Consider the following 20,635-nt stretch of genomic DNA (forward strand, 5'->3'; position numbering starts at 1 on the left):
GGCGCTTTGAAGGCTACTTGCATTGCGGTCCTGCAGATGCCGCCTCAAATGTATGTAGCCTTGAGTCCGGCGGTCTCCTAGGAAGTGAGTGGCAACCTTGCAAGGTTGTGAAAAAGCATTTTTTCCGCGCGGAATTATCTGACGTTTTGCGGATTTTTGTCCGCTGAATGTTATCAGAAATCTACATAAAGAGGGTCTGCACGAACACCACCTTTTAAGTGCTTGTTTTAGTGAATAGAATAAAATAGAATAGAATAGAATAGAATAGAATAGAATAGAATAGAATAGAATAGAATAGAAAATAGAATTTTTTATTGGCCAAGTGTGATTGGACACACAAGGAATATTTCTTGGTGCATACGCTCTCAGTGTACATAAAAGAAAAGATACGTTCATCAAGAATCATAAGGTACAACACTTAATGATAGTCATAGGGAAACAGTTTGGTGTAAACAAAGTCATGCGCATATAGTGTGTTAATGTGAAAAAGTAATTGCTCCGTTTAGATTCAGTAAAATGTCTATGGAGATTCTCAGACATCCAGTCATGGTTGTCCCAAAAGTATTTTTCAAGAGGCAACTGGACTTTTCTGGTTTTTCTTTGAAGACGTTTCACTTCTCATCCAAGAAACTTCTTCAGCCTTAGATTCAGTAGTTTTATTTAATTTCTCTGCTTCTCCCTGGGGCACCAACTTTAGCTGCAGTAACTGAAACCCAAACACTCTGTAACTGGGATCAGTATCTCACATTGCAATTGGACAGGCTGAACTCATACTGAGTGAAAGTAGTAAATCTCAGCATCTTTTCTGGATCTTCACAACTCTTACCCTGCTTTCTTCTTTGGAGTGGTAGTTCCACTATCGCTATCTATTTTCTGGGACATATTTCACTTAACATTCACCTCATAAATCCAATGCATGAGACAGTCCTGCAATGGACCACAACATGCCAGCCCCCACCCCATCCTCCACTATCCCCCTGAGTCTGCCTTACAGTACTGGCAATTAAAAAGTAAAAGTGCAAAATGGTTTCAATACTGGATCCTTCTGATTATGCATGTAGCATAGAGTCCTATGGCTAGGTAGTTGATCTTCTATGGGAAATATACCAATCTCACTAGAGATAAACCTACTCAAATTTATTAAAAATATGTTATAGAAATTTAAAGTTAAAAATGTTAAGTTTCAAAATGCAAACACTCAAAGAGGAAGAGAATAAATTCCAAGACTAGATGGCAATAAAATGCTTTTTAAAAGAAATATACAAAAGAAAATGCAGTTCATAAGAGTATAGCTAAATGTACCATCTTGTGGTCTGTTTGGAGCATTGCATCCCAGGAAATAGCTTTGGCACTAAGTCTCATTAAAGGGTACTTATTAGATGTGTCAAATTAATATTATACACTGCAATATGTTTTTCAAGTGATACAGCAGTGGTTAAGATATGTTTGGGTTGTTTGTCTTTCTGCATGACCTGCTTGCACTGCAGCCTCAGCTGACTGATTCTTCTGCAGCTAAATTAAAAAGGCAGCAAAATTATCTGTCCTACTAGATGGCTCTTCTTCAGTTGCCTTTCCAAAAGAGCCAATGTTGATAGCTGCCTCCATCTAGTTAGAACTATACCTATAGCCATGTCTCACAAAATGGGCATGATTAGGCTATCAGATGTGAGCTGCAAGAATCTAGATTATTACAGGATGACAACAAAAAGACAAAGCAAGTGAAATTTGGTGCTATCTTTGCATCCCTGATCTGGTACTATTACTTGGAATTACAAAATTGTAGAAGTTGAAAATACCTCAGGGCAGGGTACTTGCAACTACAACTCTGACTTGCCATATAGTCACCAATGAATAGATCTGAAAACAATTTATTGCATTTCATTTCTCTTCAAGCTAAAAATATCCACTTTTATCTATTGCTTCTTGAAGAATGTAATTTCCAGGCATCATTTTTCCCAGTTTATTCTTTTAGGTTTACTCCAATTTTACAATATCCTTAAAATGTGACAGTCAGAATTAGTAATTATGGTCTGGAAATTAATATAGCTTCCCCCCCCCCCAAAAAAATATGCTATTGCAGTGCATGAAACCAGTCTTCAGATTATAATGTATATGCATATATTAATTCTGGAAAATAATGTTCCTTTGCCATTGGAAGTTTGAGAAATACTGATTTCTATCTGAGTATCAAGATTACAGTTTACAGATTATTATGTATGCATATTCTAAATCTATAAATAATTTAGCTGCTGTAGAAAATTTAATTGGATTAATACATTGAATCACAGTTTAAAGCTGTGATTAGTTTTTAACTGCATCTCATAACTTAAAAATAGGATTTTGTTTGCTGTTGTCCAAATGCTGTTGTTGAGGTTTTAAATAGGCCTTTATTATTTTATTGCCTAGCTTTATTTAATTTGTTTGGACAGATTCTGACAGTTTCTGTTGCTAATGTAATTCCTTGCAAATAGAGCAGAAGGTTCATCAGAACAAAAGAACTGATTTATTTTTAATAATAGAGCAAGCAATGTCCATCTAATCATGTACTATTCATCTCCTATTTCTGAATGTTAAAGTTCTCTTTTTGCTCCCAATTTGGCCTCATTTGCATCAAAGAGCATGAGTTATGTTATTTTTAATCTAGAGCTTCATATTGAATGCCTTCAAAAGTATATGGTATATGGCGGCTTACAATGTGCTAAGCAATATATATGGGGTATTGCTAACATAATTTTAGGTACACTCAAGTGATTTTCTAAAAATGAGGTAATCACATGCTAAAGGATTGCAGAAAAGGAAGGAAACAATCCGACATTTTGTTTCATGTCCAGTTATGTTTTTTGAGCAACAATGAAGACTTTCTTTACGAGTAATGTGGGGGTGGGTGGGGGAGGGAGGAAAGACACTTAGATCCCTGCCCTGAACGCCTTACAATCCAAAACAGCTCTCTTCAAACAGTCAAAAGATTTATGAAAAATGTGAGTTTTGAGCAGGGTTTTCCAATGACTTACAATGAAAATTCTGGTCCACTCAAGATTACCTGTAAATGGACATACCATCAAGTTTAGTCTTTACCTTGGAGCATGGTAGGCATGATCTGTGGATGCAAGATACTGACTTCTGTCCTTTGCCATGATCAGATACCATTGTTACATTTTCTTTTATGATTGCCATTAAATGAAACATAGGAGAAGTTCAAATAATAAATATAATCTGAATAAACAATGGCACAAAAAGATCATATCTGGAAGAGGTAATCCATAAGCAGCTCAAGTACAACTTATTTTTCACTTTCAATAGAGAAAGATACAAATGAAGTATCCTGACAAAGGAGAAGGAGGCCTCTAACTTCATTCCATTTGGTGTGTCACCCTTGCCATCGTTTTTTCTTTTATGTTTTATTGGTTTTATTGTAATTTTTAAAAATTTGTTTTGAGCTGTCCAGTGTCATTGAGAGTTGGATTGAATACACATGTATTAAATTATTATTATTTTTAAAAGCCTTACCTGGCAAGCTGGAGTACCCCGTATTGCAATATTTTCAATATGACCCAGTTGTTTAAATGAATGAACAAATATGGCTGGGACGAGGTTGCATATAATTGGAGCTGGCAACAGCATTTCAGCATATAACATCTTATTCTCTTTAGTTTACATATAGATGAACCCATGCTCAACTGGAGGGCTAGAGATCGCCTTCACACACATATCAAAACATTATTTTATGACAAAGGTGTACAATCTGCAGCCTAGAGGCTATTTATGAGAGTCAACTGTTGCCCCTAGAGTCTTCCTAGCTCTGTTATCTCCAGCTACAAAGCCGCCTGTTGCTGCTACTACCATCACAATCTCCCTTTGCCTCACCCTTCAACCCCGCTCTTCGTTTTAAAACTCTGTTTGAACATTAGACTTTGCTTTCAGGTTTTTGAGCTCACATCTTAATTTATTTTAAACTTGGAGATGAATTGAGATGTGAAGGGAAAATGTTATTTTAAGAATGTTTGCATGTCTAACTCAATTTCTCACCCATTTAAAAATATTTTTTCATTTCCCTGCCGAACATGCTGTTCAGAGGCTGATGTTTGGTGCTGCAAAAGTTGTGTGTATGTGTGTGTGTGTATGCACATGCTCATCTTTGGCATCAGTGTTGACTTCTGACCACTGCCTGGTCAAGTCCCTGCAGTTTGGCAAGATTTCAGAAGTAATTGGCCATTGCCTCCTTCCTAGGGCTGAGAGAAAGTCCAAGGTCACCCAGCTGGCTTTGTGCCTAAGGCAGGATTGGAAGTCCCAGTGTCCCAGTTGCTAGTATGATGCCTTCACATTATACCAAACTGGCTCGTATACACCCTGTGTTATGACGAATACTCATATAGCACATGCTGATTTCAGTTTGCCATTTATTTTACAAACTTGAAAAGGCGTTTTCAACTTCTTCTCAGCTCTCTCCCATCTTTCTGTTTTGACTCACAGTGAACCAGCAAAATGCCACATTCTACATTAGCAAATAATTAAAAAAAGAACTAGCACTGAAGGAATCTTAAAGAGTATTAAAATGCAACAAACTAATATGTCTTAATCTCATCATTTATTTCTGAAAGCAGATTTTTCTAATAAGGAGGAAAGGCTGTTTTCATCAAAAGGAAAGCTGATAAAAAAGCTCGTTGTTACCGGATTATTTTTAATCATTATTGTGTTAGTTCTCTTTTTCAGCAAGATTTCTCATTAGAGGTTTGATTTAAACTGCCATCCAGTGTCCTCTTGTGGCCAAATGCTAACATTTCACAATCTTTTTTTCTCCTCACTGGCAAATCTGGCAGTATTTTCATTTTCTCTCATTACCAGTACTCTGATGATCTTTTAAGGAGATATTTTATAAAGCAAGAATAGCTATACTTTGTTAATCTATTCTGTTTGGTTAATGTTATCTTTCTCCTTTTAAAATCCCTTCTTAAAACTCTTATATGTGAATGGCTTTAGCCTTTACATCCTTTACACTTGGTTTCTGATGGGAATAATGATTAAATATCTGTAATCATATTTTTTTCAAATTACTCCTTGTTCCATCTTCTTTCACTTTCTTTCACTGCTGATCTTATGGCCTGATCTATCCATGAGCAATGATGAAAACTGAATTCTACTGAAGCAGGAATCCTGAATAAAACAAAATGAGTTGAATTTAGTCTTAAGCCCTAGAGTTTGAATCTAATCAAACGCTACAAAGTCCTTCTGTCAGGTTTGATATAATATTTTCCATGTGCTGCCCTACGACTCCATGCATGGAACATTTTTGACAATTTCCTATAAGCAAAGTCAATGGGGAAGCTGGCAGGAGATTGCGACCTAATGTGACCATGTAAGGTTCTAATTTAACAGTGGTGTGGGATTCACTTAATGATGGCAACTGGAAATGCCAAATTGTTGTTGCTAAGTACTAAGCACATGACGTGCTTTACGATCACCTCATGTAGTGATGGAAACTCCTATCCCAATTGCTGTCATTAACCAAGGAATACCTGTAATGAAGAATTCATTTGTTCTTACATAGTAATACTTTAAGTTGCCAGAAATATATTACTCTGGTTTGGATGCTGGAGACCACAACAGGACAATGGCAATGAAGCATTGAAGGACGAGTCTATGTTTACTATGTGGTTTATTTAGTTTCCCCATGTTAGCTATTTGCATTTCAGTATGGTAGATAATAATTTTTTTTTGCTAGCAACAAAGAAGATGTGGCTAACCATCTAGTTAGCATTTATATTTTGAATGTCTATTAGTGACCAAAAACTCCGGGGCTATGTCATTGTAAGTATTTACCTAAATAATCAGCTTAGGTATGAAGAATCTATTTCACTCAGAAAAGAGCCTTTACTGAGTAAAATAGATTCTTCATACCTAAGCTGATTTCTGAGTTGTCCTGCAATCAGAAGGATAGCAATTTCGAAAAGCTCTCCCCTTGGAAATCTGATAGTCCTTACTATGATGGTTGTCTGGTACTAAACAAAAACTTTTTAAAAATCTTTAAAAATCTTTTGTTCATCTTTTTTATTTTGGAATTATTTTGTATCACTTGTATGGATTTGCTTTTTTAATATATATTTGTTTAATAATTTTTTAAAATTTTATTTCAAGCTGCAATAATAACAAACAGGAAGTTATTATTTCAGTTATATTTGGGTTTTCTTTCTTCCCTCAAGACAATGCTATAGGGCAGTGATGGCTAACCTTTTTGCCATTGCGTGCCAGGAGCGGGGGGGAGGGGGAGTCACACGCATGCGTCCTACTGGAAGTTGGTAAACAGGCCGTTTCTGGCTTCTGGAGGGCTTCTGGGGGGGAGGCTGTTTTTGCCCTCCCCAAGCTCCTAGCAAGGCTCTGGAGCCTGGGGAGAGAGAAAAACGGGCCTTCCCCACCACCTCCCGAGGCCCTCCGGAGGCAGGAAACAGCCTGTTTCTCTACTTCTAGTGGGCCCAGAAGGCCAGAAAATCAGCTGGCCAGCTCGCACATGCACGCCAGAGCTGAGCTCGCTTGCCCACCATTATGGCTATGCGTGCCATCTGTGGCACGCGTGCCATAGGTTTGCCATCACAGCTATAGGGCATTGCACACCAAAACAATTAGACCCCAGGATAGTTTTTCCCCAGTTCCTTCACTCTGCTAAATAACTATTTCCCACAACATTGTCTTATGCCCTGGGGTGTCAAACCACCTAGCAGGGCTGTATTACAGATAGTCCTCAACTTAAGGCCACAATTGAGCCCAAAATTTCTGTGCCTAATTGAAACATTTGTTGTTGCTAACTATCTGAATTTTGATCACAGACCATGGGGATGCTGCAATGGTTGTAACTGTGAAAAACAGTCTTAAATTACTTTTTTTAGTGCCGTTATAACTTTGAATGGCCACTAAATGAACTGTTGTAAATCGAGGACTACCTTCACTATTATCCTTCTCATTTATTTATTTATTTATTTATTTATTTATTTATTTATTTATTTATTTATTAAATTTTTATACCGCCCTTCTCCCGAAGGACCAGGGTGGATAAAAATCAATGGTTTTTTTTTAAAAAAATCAAAAAAATCAGATTTTTTTGATTTAAATCGGATTTTTTTTATTTTTATCGAATTTATTTTAATAAAAAACTTTTGGGGTAAAAAATCTATCGTAGATAGTTTTCTATTTAAGATACATAAATAATTTAGTTTATTCAGCATGAAATGGAGCTTTGTTATGTAGCATGAGACTGTATATTCTGCAACACTGGGACTATCGGTGAGTCAACAGTGGGTCAAAGGAGTAGCAGAGATGACAGTTGCTCTTTAAAAATTATGATTTAAATCAACTCGATTTAAATCATAATTTTTAAAGAGCAGCTGTCATCTCTGCTACTTTTTACTAGTGATTTTTACTAGTGATTTTACTAGCCTTTTTACTAGTGATTTAAATCATGATTTAAATTGTGATTTAAATCAACTTGATTTAAATCAAATCCACCCTGCGAAGGACTCAGGGCGGTGAACAGCCAGGGTTAAAATACATACAGTATGAAAATTAAAATAATTTAAAAAATAATTAAATCCAATTTGGCTTCCCAATTTTAAAACCCCTTACCCATAAAATTAATCGATTAAAATCTTAAGCCAGCCCGGCTCGCTGAAACAAGAAAGTCTTCAGAGCCCGGCGGAAAGTACGGAGGTCCGGGATCAGTCGTATCCCTGGGGATAGCTCGTTCCAGAGGGCGGGTGCCCCCACAGAGAAGGATCTCCCCCTGGGGGTCGCCAGTTGACATTGCTTGACCGACGGCACCCTGAGGAGACCCTCTCTGTGGGAGCGTATTGGCCGGTGGAAGGTTATCGGTGGCAGAAGGTGGTTTCATAGATATCCAGGCCCTAACCCATGGAGCGCTTTAAAAATGAGAACCAAAACCTTGAAGTGCACCCGGAAGACCACCGGAAGCCAGTGCAGTTCGCGCAGGAGAGGTGTTATATGGGAGCACCATGTCGCCCCCATAATCTTCTGCGTGGCTGCATTCTGGACCAGTTGGAGCCTCCGGGTGCTCCTCAAGGGGAGCCCCATGTAGAGAGCATTACAGTAGTCCAGGCGGGGAATAACGAGGGCATGAATGACCGTGCATAAGGAGTCCTGATCCAGAAAGGGGCACAACTGGCGTATCAGGCGAACCTGATAAAAAGCCCCCCTGGCCATGGCCGTCATATGCTTTTCTAAAGACAGCCGTGTATCCAGGAGGACGCCCAAGTTACAGGCCCTCTCTGTGGGGGCCCACGGGGGCCCATGGCTTTCTCTTACTTATTTCCTTGATTTCTTATGACTATAATTATTATTATTATTATTATTATTATTATTATTATTATTATTATTTTGTTGTTTGTATCTTATGATTTATGTTGATTGCTTATTTAGTATCAAATTACTATCATTGAGTGTTGTAGCTTATAATTTATGATGATTGTATTTTATGATTATGATCATGATTTATCACTTGTGGTTTGTTTGTACACTGAGAGCTTATGGACCAGAGACAAATTCTTTGTGTGTCCAATCACACTTGGCCAATAAAGAATTCTATTCTATTCTATTCTATTCTATTCTATTCTATTCTATTCTATTCTATTCTATTCTACTCTACTCTACTCTACTCTACTCTACTCTACTCTACTCTACTCTACTCTGTTCTATTCTGTTCTATTCTATTCTATTCTATTCTTATAAAAATACTGAAGGTTGCTTATAAATTCAATACAATAATATATTTTCAAGAAACTAAAAAAGAAGGTAACGGGTTAAATGATGAAATCAAGTTTCTAAAAGAGACTGCATAAACTATAACATTCACTGCTTGTCTAAATAGGAAATTAAAGGCCAGAGGCTTTAAGAACTTTCTGGGGAAGGAGTTCTAAATTCTTAACACTGTTGTTGACATAGCTCTCTTATGAACTAAACTTCCTTGTCCAGAGCAGCATTTCTCAACCTTACTTACCGGTAGTTTAAGAAATGTGGACTTCAACTCCCAGAATTGCTAGGAGTTGAAGTCCACACAATTTAATGTAATTGAGGCCAAGAAACATAGGTCTAGAAGTTTGTAGGTCAATGCTGAACTTTCACTAATCTAGAAGCAAATGGTGAAACCGATAGAGAATTGAACCACTTATCTGTCACAACCTTGGCAGGAATAGCTAGCAAATTATGCCCAAACCTTGGCAGGACTGTGCTAGACCAATTGGAGCCCCTAAGGTAGAATCTACATTTCATTTAGGATGCATTATAACAGCAGAATCTTTCAAGAAATAATTACAAATAAATCACACATTCAGCTGCATATAATATATTAGCATGAGCCAGCAACTTTTAATTAACGCTTACTGTAGGCATTACTAGTAGAATACCTTATTTTAATGCTTAATAGTAGCATCATTAAAGATAGGGATTACTGTCATATTTTTAAAGTTCAATATTACTTGTTATTTTTTGTCTATTTATTCCCGTTTCTTTGCTTTTGTCTTTTAAAAAGTCTGCATCATTCCTTGCCAAACGATTAACTCTTTGCAATCTCTGATTACTGTACATTACAATGAATATCTGTCATTCTACATTCATGCTTCTTAGCAGTGTGTTTCAATGAAAAGAGGTACTGTTCCCTTACCCAGAGTCTTCTGCCTGTCCTGTAAGGTAAATCCCTCCTAATATGAAAGCAAGTGAGAAAGTAAAACGGTATACCATTGTGACCTGAATTTGAAGCTGGTGCAAAATATAGCAAAATTTATGGACTGATGGCCTATTGTCTTTAAAGCTCTGAATGATTTAGGGCCTGAGAGATTAACCATGTTTATTGCTTGATCACTTAGACATTTGGAAGATGCCCCAACTGCCAGAGGCTCATTTGTGTGGGATATAGGAACAGGTAAGTGGCTTTGGTTTTGAGGCTTCAGAATAATCCCTCCTCCTCAGTATTCAGGAAAATGGCAAAAATGCATTCTTTTAATTACATTTTTGGTGGGTTCTATTTATTATAATTAATTTTAATTGTCTGATTCTATCATCGTGGGGTTCTCCCCCCCCCCCCCGTATTTTGTTTTAGCAGTGAAAGTCAGGTTGTGTGGCACTTGTATTAAGCAGATACGCAGGTTCTAAATATAATGAGAACAACTCCTCTGGTGGTTTGTTCTTCAATTTTAATGTAGGGTACATGTCCTGGATTTTGGTTATGATTGCTGTGCAGTGAACATTTAAAGGCTGGTCCAATAACTAAAATCTCAGCAGCAATCATCAAGTGCCTCCATTACTGGAAAATTCACATCTATCTTTTCCAAAGTCATTCCTGGGCAACAATTGGCAAGGCACATTTACTGCCAAGTTAAGCCTGTCACCTTAATTCCTCTTGTGTTTTCTGTACCACTTTGCACCCACCCACTCTCTGGCACTGTTATTTAAATTCTGTTTAAATTAAATAAGCTGAAATTTAAAGCCTAGATAACTCACCTCTGCTGTTGTAATGGGCAAATTATTTGCTGTATATATATAAAAACAGACAGTGCACATGAAAGGAACTGGTAGAACACTTGAAGGTGATTTTCAGGTTTGAAAAGTGAAAGAGCTACACAAACAGCAATCAGAAACAATTAAGAATACTGGAACAAATGCCTCATTCTTTTCTCCCACAAGCCCACAAGGGAAATTGCACTTTCCTTTTCTCAGTCTCATTGCATTTCAAATAAGGCTCCCAGCTAAGTCATGGCAGGTTTTTTCCCCCCCTCCCCGCTCTCTTAAGTCCAACTCCAATCAAAAGGTATTGCTTAAAATCTTCCTATTACAGCATGAGTGAAAGGGGTGATTGTCTATCTTGATGAATCTAGAAGATTGTCTTGGATAGAATTGGACAGTTTTGTGTGCAGAGTGGCCTCATTATAATGTTATTACAAGCCATGCAGAACAGTTTTTTAAAAAAGATGAAGAATAACAGAAAAGAGGGTTGAATATGTGCATGGGAGCACGTGCGCGCACACACACACAGAATCATACATCTATAATGTGAATATTTTGGTGCTGATGCTCAACATGTAAAAGAGAAACCACTGTACAATGTATGTTACATCTTTAATACAAAAACAATAGAGCTTTTCACTTTTCACTCTTTAACTTTTAAAATTATGAATTGTATATGGAGATAATCTTGTTCTTTGCAGCTAATTTTGTGGAATTCTGGAAAAAAGTATCTGAGATCATTATATATACCCAATTCTGCTATATTTTTCCCTGAAAAAAATTGAGATTGTCAACAGAAAGGTTGTGTTAGCCATTCAGTGTCAGCAGCAATAATAGATATGAAATAGACTAAGTTATTTTACATTAGTCTATATGCAGATGGCTGCATATAGTAATGCAGGTGGCTTTGGGACCATCTTGTAATAGAAAATCTAACTTTTAAAATAGAAAATAGTTCTAATTTTTTAGCATACAGTCTTTTGTGCTGATAACTATAACCATACTGCACTTTTTGTCCAAGCAATAAAAGGTTGTCTTGCGTTTGTCCTTTCCCAATTTGCTTTTTTGATCTTTGCAGGGTTTTATCGGCTGTTCCAGTCAGTGGACTCTGAACAACATGCAATTTCCAAAATATGTAATTTGGGATTAAAAGCAAATATAGATTAATTTACAAACAAACACATATCGTAGTTCCATATTAAACTAGGAATCATATTAAATAAAACAAAAACAAATTTATCAAATGTTGAACCTATAAACTTTGTTAATTTGGAATAACTTGTTTATATTAGTATATTTGTGAGATTTAATTTTAATTTTAATTTGTTCATTAATCTTCCAGTTCAATTGTTTTTCTAGTGTTAGCTTTGGAAACTCTTTAGTTTACAGGTTATAAAGTGTAAAACGTGTGTCTATTGCTGTACCCACAAATAAGTTTCAGTTTGTAATAATATGAAGGTATAGAACTAGCTTTAGCTTTGTGAAATGTGTTGTAGTGGTTAAAAGGCTGTCTTAGAATTAGGAAGGGCCAGATTCAAACTTTATTGCTGAACCTTAATGACTAATATTTACTTCTGCACTGCGTTAATATTCACTAGACTACTTTGAGCCAGTTGCTTAATCCAATGTACAAGGCAAGGTAGTTAGGTTATGTATGCCGCCCTGAGCTCCTGGAGGAAAAGTGAGATGCAAATCAAATCAAATCAGGCAATCAAACACCTTCTAGTGGAAAAATTAGTTGATTCAATAGGCTGGCTTTTACTTTTTAACTTTCTAAAAGTTGGAGCTAACGATGTGGCTTCTCCCATTTTCACTGAATCAATGGTACATCATTGTATAAATCCTACTTAATTTCAATCATCTTAAAGAAAGGGTTTTTTGGATTGAAATTCCACTAATCACGATAATTATTGCTTGATTTACAGTTTTTAACAGGTATATTTAGAGAATAGCCTGTAATGATGTTTTGTTCCAGGGAGAAAATAGGCATTCTTTTGTCATACTTTACAGCTGCCATGCCTTTGTGGATTAGAATCCTGTTTCAGCTTCACAAGGGTAGCGATAACTGATTGTTGTACTTTCCAAAATTAGCGGAATTATCAGAAATGTATGATGGCAATTGATTGATCTTCTGAATAGAAAATCTCACTGTGGCGGTTCTAGGTAAGTTACATCTGACCTTTGTATTTGGTCAAATTTTCGAGATCTTGCAAAACCATGAAGCATGGTTTGAGATCTTCCAGAAATCTCAGAAGCATGACTCTACTGCTGCTAACAATTGGGAATCTCTTATTTTTAGCCTTATGGTAACATGAAAAAGGATCTGGAAATAATTCTTCAGAGCCACCACTATTACCTTATTGTTCTAACATTTTTATGTTTTGTCTTCCACTTCACAAAACAAAACAAAAAAAGTGTATAGCAGAGTTGTACAATAATTAAATAAAGAAATAAATCATACATGCAATTATGCAAGAGGAGAGAATGCCTATTCATGATTATACTGATTTTTTAAAAAGACAAATGTTATGCATTTCAAAGGTTTACTGCAGTCTCATTTTCAAAACACCTATTTTCTCCTTGTCAGTTTCATAATACTCTTTTGCCACACTTGAACTATTAGACATGCTTCCCTTACTTTTGATAGTTTTTTTTAAAAGAATAGTTTCATTCATTCTTATAATTTAGTGAAATGTTTTGTTTGGTTTTTAGACTATAAATGTTTTCTGGGTACCCACTTTCTTCTTAATAGAGTAATACAGTAATTAATACAGTAAGTCAGGTGTATCAGCATTAGAAATAATTAAGTCACACTCAGTGCTGAGATAGAGTAGAAAACGACTGCCAGCGGTAAGACTAGATCCATAATTAGTGCAGGAATATACAGGAACATTTCTTTTCATGGCTTCTTCTAAATTCGTGGGATATTTAGGCTTCATATCTGCTTTTATTTACCTAGGACATATATCATGTATGGATAGCATTATTAATTTATTAAATTAAGCCTTGTGATATTGTAACAGGTCTGTCATGGCAAATTGGAAGAGAAGTCAACAGGCAAATAAAATAAAATACTACCAGTTCTGTCTGCTTTTAATGGGGAGCTGCCAGTTGAACTATCTTTTATAGTAATACTAAATGCTAGATTATAGATTAACAATGACTATCATGATTTCTATATCAAACAAATCCTTGTCTAGATTTCCAATTGTTCTCATCATTGGCATGAATCCCTGGCTTCTTATTTGGATCTCCCTGACTGTGGCCATTCCTCCGACTTGATACTGTCTACAACCAGTCTTGACATCCAGACTGTCAAGGAAAGTCTTCCAATATGTGATTTTTATATGATTGCACGCCATCTGTTCATTGCTGCTAGACACAAAGGAAAGTTGTATTAATAGTCTTCTTGTGCTCCACTTTCCCCCTCCCTACAGGACATGACATATTTGCTAGGTTTTTCACTTTCAGGTTGAAATACTGAGGAATTAAATTTTTTAGGTAATTACCATGCCCCCTATATTCTTTTTATCACAAGGTGTTTTGGGCTTTGAGAAGGAAGTAATGAAAGGAAAATAAAAAAGTGGACATTAAATCAGTGTAAGAAGGTTGTAGAGATTTCTTGCATCTTCCATTTGTCTTTACAATCCAATTACATACAGTGCCACATTGCAGTTGGCATAACAGGCATGTGATGGAATTATCTTGCAATCAGGTTGCCTACAAGGACACCAAGAAGATGAGCGGTTTTATTTTATTCTGTCCCCCTTCTTTAAATCTCCTTAGATTTAAAAATGGTTTGGGCCACCAAATTAATTGTTTCAGAGAAAATCCTTCTTTACGGATCACACAGGATAAAGATAGGAAACATGCTTTCTGTAGACGTGAATCAGATGTTCTTTTGGAGTTACATTGATTTTCGCTTTTAATTCCTTGTCTTGCCGACATATACATTAAAAGAATAATGAGGGCTGTATTTGTGCACTTTAATGCTCTCCTTACCGATCCTCATGTACTTTATCTTTGCATTAAGCCAGTGGAGAGGGCTAACTCCCTATGTCAGGTAGAATAAAAATATTTGCAGTACCATGTAAACAAGAAGATAGTGGCTGAGCTGACATACTGTTTGGACAACTAAATAAATTTGCAAAAATAAATGAATAAAAGTCAAAACAGAGATGAAGACACTATCCAGGTACTGCACTGATGATGATGATGATGATGATGATGATGATGATAATCTAGATATGCTCGCCCGATTGATTAGATGTTGACTCCAGTCATTCAGGTTCCAGTCAAGGACATATGGAGCCACTGTTGTAAAATATATGCTGTTACATGTAGGATAGTCTTGTGAAATGACAGTCTCAAGTCCAGTAAGTTTAATACATCATCACCACCATCAATAATGCAAGAGAAGAAGTTTCATGTTCTGCAATGTACAGTACCACGTAGCAAAATAGTAAACTTAGTAAAGCAGCATGAAATAAAGTGGTGTTTTTTTTTTTAAATGAGACTGTTTAATTAAATAATGTATTTTTTTCAGTTTGCTTTCAATTTTTATATCCCTACAGCATGGAAGAACAAGCAAAAAAATACCAAAGTAGCAAATTTAAAATAATTTCAGTGCTAGTTAAAATACATAAGCAGAACAGTGTCCTCCAGACACGTTGGTCAAAATATTCTTACTATTCTACTCAGCAAAAGAAAAATTAATCTGGGGGCTGATTGGGGTAGCTGTATACATACTCCCTATTCATGTAAAAAATACAGTCCAAAGAATAAAAGCAAAAGGGGAAGTACATAATTTTTTTTGATAATCTCAAATTTTTCCTAACAAATGATAATACAGTACAACTACCAAGACAGTTGTAGAACAGGATAAAGCCACCAATATGTTGACAGGTTTATCACCCTCCCCACCATCATTACTTGAAACCCATAATTGTTTATCAATTGGTATTGTTATATTTATGCAGGCAAAGGAGAATGCACATGCTACTTCCTCACAGCCCTTGCTTCTGACACTAGTCAAGCTATATGTCTGTATTTATATTGTCCTTGCAGGCTAAGTGAGAATTACATTTATGCTGCACTACTACACTCTTTTTTTCAGGTCTTCTTAAAATCAGGTCTTCTTCAGCCTTTGCTATAGGCATCAAGGGCCAACTCAGGGTTTTGTTGCTTGATGCACAGCAGCTAATGGAGCCCCTCCTCGCAAAGTCATGGTATATAATATCCAAGACCAAGCAAGTTGTTTTGGCAGCTGAGGCAGTAAATGTCACAATTGGCTCTTTCCCCCTACTTGGCAGCAAAGACATAAAATCAAGACAAGAATAAAAACCTGCTAAGACAGCTGACTTGGTTTATCTAATGGTAAGGCTGGCTCTCCATAAACAACAATAAACATGGTTGCCACATTGCATCTATGTCGACTTTTGAAAAGCCATGGGACATATTTAGTGTTTTTAAAAGTAAATTCCACAGAATGAAAGCCTGTATCAGGAAGATGTCCCATCAGATATTTTAGAACTTGGTTTTTAGAGGAAGCCCACATCTGTTGTCTTTGGTAAATAAAATGATATCCCAACTTTCAGGCCATATGGAAGAGCCAAATGGATCAGTTATTCCCTCTCAGACACATCTCAAAATTTGCTTCATGAGGTGACAGTCTCATTTTACCTAATTGTTGAAACATTCCCACTGCCCCTTTAGTATTTAAGTATTGCTCCCGGTAACAAAGCTTGAGTTGTTGCAGAGAGGTTTCATCAACTGAACACAGGAAGAGAGGAGATCTCCTGAGCAAGTTTCAGTGAAATAGAAGTGCAGTCTGGACCATGTCCTTTGCCTTTAGCCTTTTACTGCTTATGTCATTATCCTTTGGGCAATGTCACCACCCAGCATGCTTATATTGCTAAACAATTTCATTTTTGCAAAAGCAACATTGCCTAATAATTCTAGGAAGCACCACAGGAGGAAATGGTGGCTATAAAAATAGGGTTATTTATTCCAGAGAAAGGATAAAGCAACCACTTGAAATGGTGCCTTTATCTCTTTTTTTAAAAGGAGACAATTCCTTACAAAGTGAATTAAACTACAAAATATGCCAATTTTGATTTCTAGCCCAGTCAACTACCCCACGTTTATTTGATTCTGCTTTAAGACCCTCTATTCTGTTTTAAGCCCCCTTTTACAGAACTGCAGCTTCCTTTTCACCTTTCTCCTCACAGTTTAACACAGATGTCTAGGCTCAGCCTATTGTTCCAATTGTCTGTAGTTTAAAAAGGCTCTGCAGTATTTTACGGCTTCTATTGTATGCCTGGTTCCCTGAGTGCTCTGCTCACGGCATATTGCTTATCTTGGCTGTGTTTGCTAAACCCATTTATGGTTCTCCCTCCTCCACATTCAGTAGACACTTGTTCATCAGGGATTAAATTGACTTCTCTTCCATTCTGTTTCCTTAACTAAAAATGCACCATTAAGGTTGATTGAAGTCTTTTGAAAACACTTCATGAAAAATGAAAGGACATAAGAAATGAGGCTACCCGTGTTTGCAAATACTTGTTTTTCAGATAAATTGGTGGGAAGAAATCTGAAAGAACTGGGAACTTAACAACGCAATTGATAGGTGCTGATATGTTCCCCTTGTTTTTGCACAAATTGGCAAAGCGTACATAAAAACATAGTTTGGGAAATGTAAAAATTGGCCCACTCAGCAAGTTGTTTTAAATAAAAGATAGACAGGCTAGAGAAAGCCAGATCAAATGCTTAGATTGCTTTATGCATTCAGCCCTGAATAAGGCTGTATTTTTACTGTTTAGATACTATCCTCATCTTATTTTCAATATTGGATTTCAAAAAAGAAAAATGTTAAACAATCTTCACAGAGTTTTAATTAAAGTGCAAGTACCTCTTGCAAAATATTTCTATGTGAGTAAATTAATAGGAAATAATGAAAAAACCCACAAGAATTAGGATTTAAGGTTTTATTTTGAATGCATTTATTCTTATTGTGTACTACTTGTACTGTAATTGCATGGTATTAAGATAAATGTCTGAAATTTGGAGCATGTTTAATCACAAGAAGGACTGGTGAGAAATGCCAAAAATACAGCTTCCATTGAATAGTTGTAAGCATGGAAAAATCTTTCTCAGATGGGCTTGCTTTTGCTTTTTTCATTGGATTGTTAAAATGTGCAATTAGTATTATATTCTTTTTCAGAATATAATACTAATCTGTAATTTAATAGGACTTTATAAATTATATCTTTAAGAAAATATTTGATTAGAAATCAACTTTGGTAAAGAAGTAAATGACTAAATACATAGCTTTAGAGAATTGTGGATGGTATCATAGGTATGGGGGAAGTGGGGGCAAATGATGAAATGTGTATTGTGCTGCAAACTCTGTCCTGTGTGTGTGTGTGTGTGTGTGTGTGTGTGTGTGTAATGTAATGCAATTTTAAAAGGGCACATTTTGCATCATGAGGCCAGGTTAATGTTTTGTTTTTCTGGTATCCTATAGTTGTTAGGACAGATGTCAATGAGGCTCTATGCATCCTGGTAAGTAGAATAATTTTCTACACTTCTAGATGTTAAAAGCATTTACATTTGTAGTGTGTGCTGTTAAATATCAACATGCATATATTTGTGATGTATCTTTAACAAGTGAATATTTTCATATCTTGATATTTTGATAGAGGTTGCATTTTAATTTTTTATTTTGAGCACAAGGCGGCACTTTTAAAACAAATATTACACACAATAAAAGGACAGGGTGGTGTTTTATGTTTCTTTTTTCTCTGTCAATCAAAACTGAAAGATCCATTTGTATAGTCTCAGTACAGGATAGTCTTACCACCAAAATTGGGACCAGAATTTCTGCAAAGTGGGAGAATGAATTGTGCCCGATTTTATGAACTTTTTTTTTTACTAACGTTGTTAAGAGAATCACTGCAGTTAAGTGAATTATGTGGCCATTAAGCAAATCTGACTTCTGTACTGACTTTGCTTGTTGGAAGCTAGCTGAGAAAATTGCAAGTGGCGATCACATGGCTTTGGATGCTGTAGAGTGCCTGAATTTTGATCATGTCACCATATGGGTGCTGTCATAAGTGCAAGGATCACCATAAGTCAGTTTTTTCAGTGCTGTTTTTGGTCACTAAATGAATCTTGAGATTGACCTATACTATTTCTGATTATGGATAGCTCTCTCTGATATACTAGATAATACATTTGGCAGGCTCATAATAGCAAGATGTTGTTTAAGAGAAGCCTAAAGCTTTTTTGGGCATCTGATATAGATGTCTATGACATATTTTAACTATATATGTATGTATGTATGTATGTATGTATGTATGTATATATATATATATATATATATATATGTGTGTGTGTGTGTGTGTGTGTGTGTGTGTGAGATCTGTATGTTTTATGTATAGACACAGACTCAGACAGACTCATCCTGCATTCCAAAGAGCAAAAATGTATTTGTAAATCATCCAAAGAGAGGAGGCAGCTAATTCTCTTCAATGAAGAGATTTGTAGAGCAGATCTGTTGTAAGATAAGGAAAATGCCTCTTATTGTAAAAGAAAATTATCACAAGGGATTACACAAAGCTTAAAAGCAAGCTAGAGCTTCCAAAGGATAAGTGATTAAAGAGAAAATGGCAGCCTGCAGCCAGCTCATGAAGAAAGCTAAGATGGTTATTTCTGTAAGGGGCTGGTCACCCCTGATCTTTTCAAACTGTCTCTGCGGATGTAAGAAACACATTCTCAGCATATGATTATGACTTTTTCCAGAATTTTAAGATTTGTGCAGAAAGCCATATAAAATAAGGGCAAGTGGAAGCCAATGAGAGACTTTTTGTGATGGTTCCTCACTTGGAAAATGTTCTTGGCAGTCAAGGGAAATTTTGTAATACAGACAATACATTTAAGATCTTCTGCTGTTGTCACTGCTGACCTGTTGTTTCTTTACTGGTTGTGTATTACTTTGATCAATTCCTTGGATTTTAAAAGTTGAATACACATTAAACCGTTTAAAACAGAAAAGAAAAAAAACCTCTCCATGTCCATAATGATACAATATTTAAAATAGCTTTTTGATAGCACGGAATGATTTCTCAACTAATACATTAATCAGAGTAAATTTGTGCTATAGAATATACTAAGTTTAAATAGCCATCTGTCTCCTCCCAGACTACTCATTGCCAATAAATTATTTTTGACCAGGTATATAAGTGTTAAGACCTTGCACAAGGAAATACGGATACTGGATTATGCTATTCTTTGACAACCGTGTCTGAATCAGTCACTGAAAGTCTGATCTACCATTTTTAATAAAAACTTTGAAATCATTCAGAATTGGACTATATTCTATAGGCAGGTTAATTCTATTTCATTCACTTAAAAATAATCTGCTTATCACAAACATTCATTCTGACTAGTTGGTCAGTGATGTAACTTGCTATTCGTGAGAGGGAATTTTATTTGATTCAATTTATGGACTGACCATCCGCCCTCTCAAATATCGTTCTAGGATCTGATCTCTGCTATATGATCTTGGATGCAAAACTGTTAGATAAAGGTGTACATACTTGCTAAGTTTCATTAAAAAAGGTTGGTGGCATCAAACGGTGATATTCCTGGTCAGGGTTAAGGAAACCCTTCCTTTCTTTGGAGAAAGGCGGCATACAAGTTGAACAAATAAATAAATAAAGATACATAACAGTACTGTATGTTCTTGGGAGCTCATCTTCCAATTTCTCCCTCGAGTTCCTTCTTCCCAGGATTCTCTCAGCTCAATGCCAGTCATGCACTTGCTGCTTAAAAGAGCTTAGATATTTTAGAAGCAGAGTGTTTATGTATCTTCATTTGTGATGAAGAAAACGAAGATAAGATGTTGGCTTTGCATATGGAGTCAACTATTAACAGAGGACACTCAGGAAGCAACCCTACAGCCTGGATACACATTTTGGGAACAATAGGATCTAAAGCCCAATACATGCAGGGCAGCTCATTAGGGTTTAATTCCCATTCTAACAGACAGTGTGCCTTGTATCCCATCCACAGAATGTCCTAATGAGTGAATACAGTTGAAATATTGCAGTCCTTTTCTCAGGTATGTTTGCTC

Source organism: Pituophis catenifer, unplaced genomic scaffold, assembly GCF_029215685.1.
Source record: "Pituophis catenifer annectens isolate HBS135680 unplaced genomic scaffold, rPitCat1.0.hap2 SCAF_1, whole genome shotgun sequence".
Taxonomy (NCBI): domain Eukaryota; kingdom Metazoa; phylum Chordata; class Lepidosauria; order Squamata; family Colubridae; genus Pituophis; species Pituophis catenifer.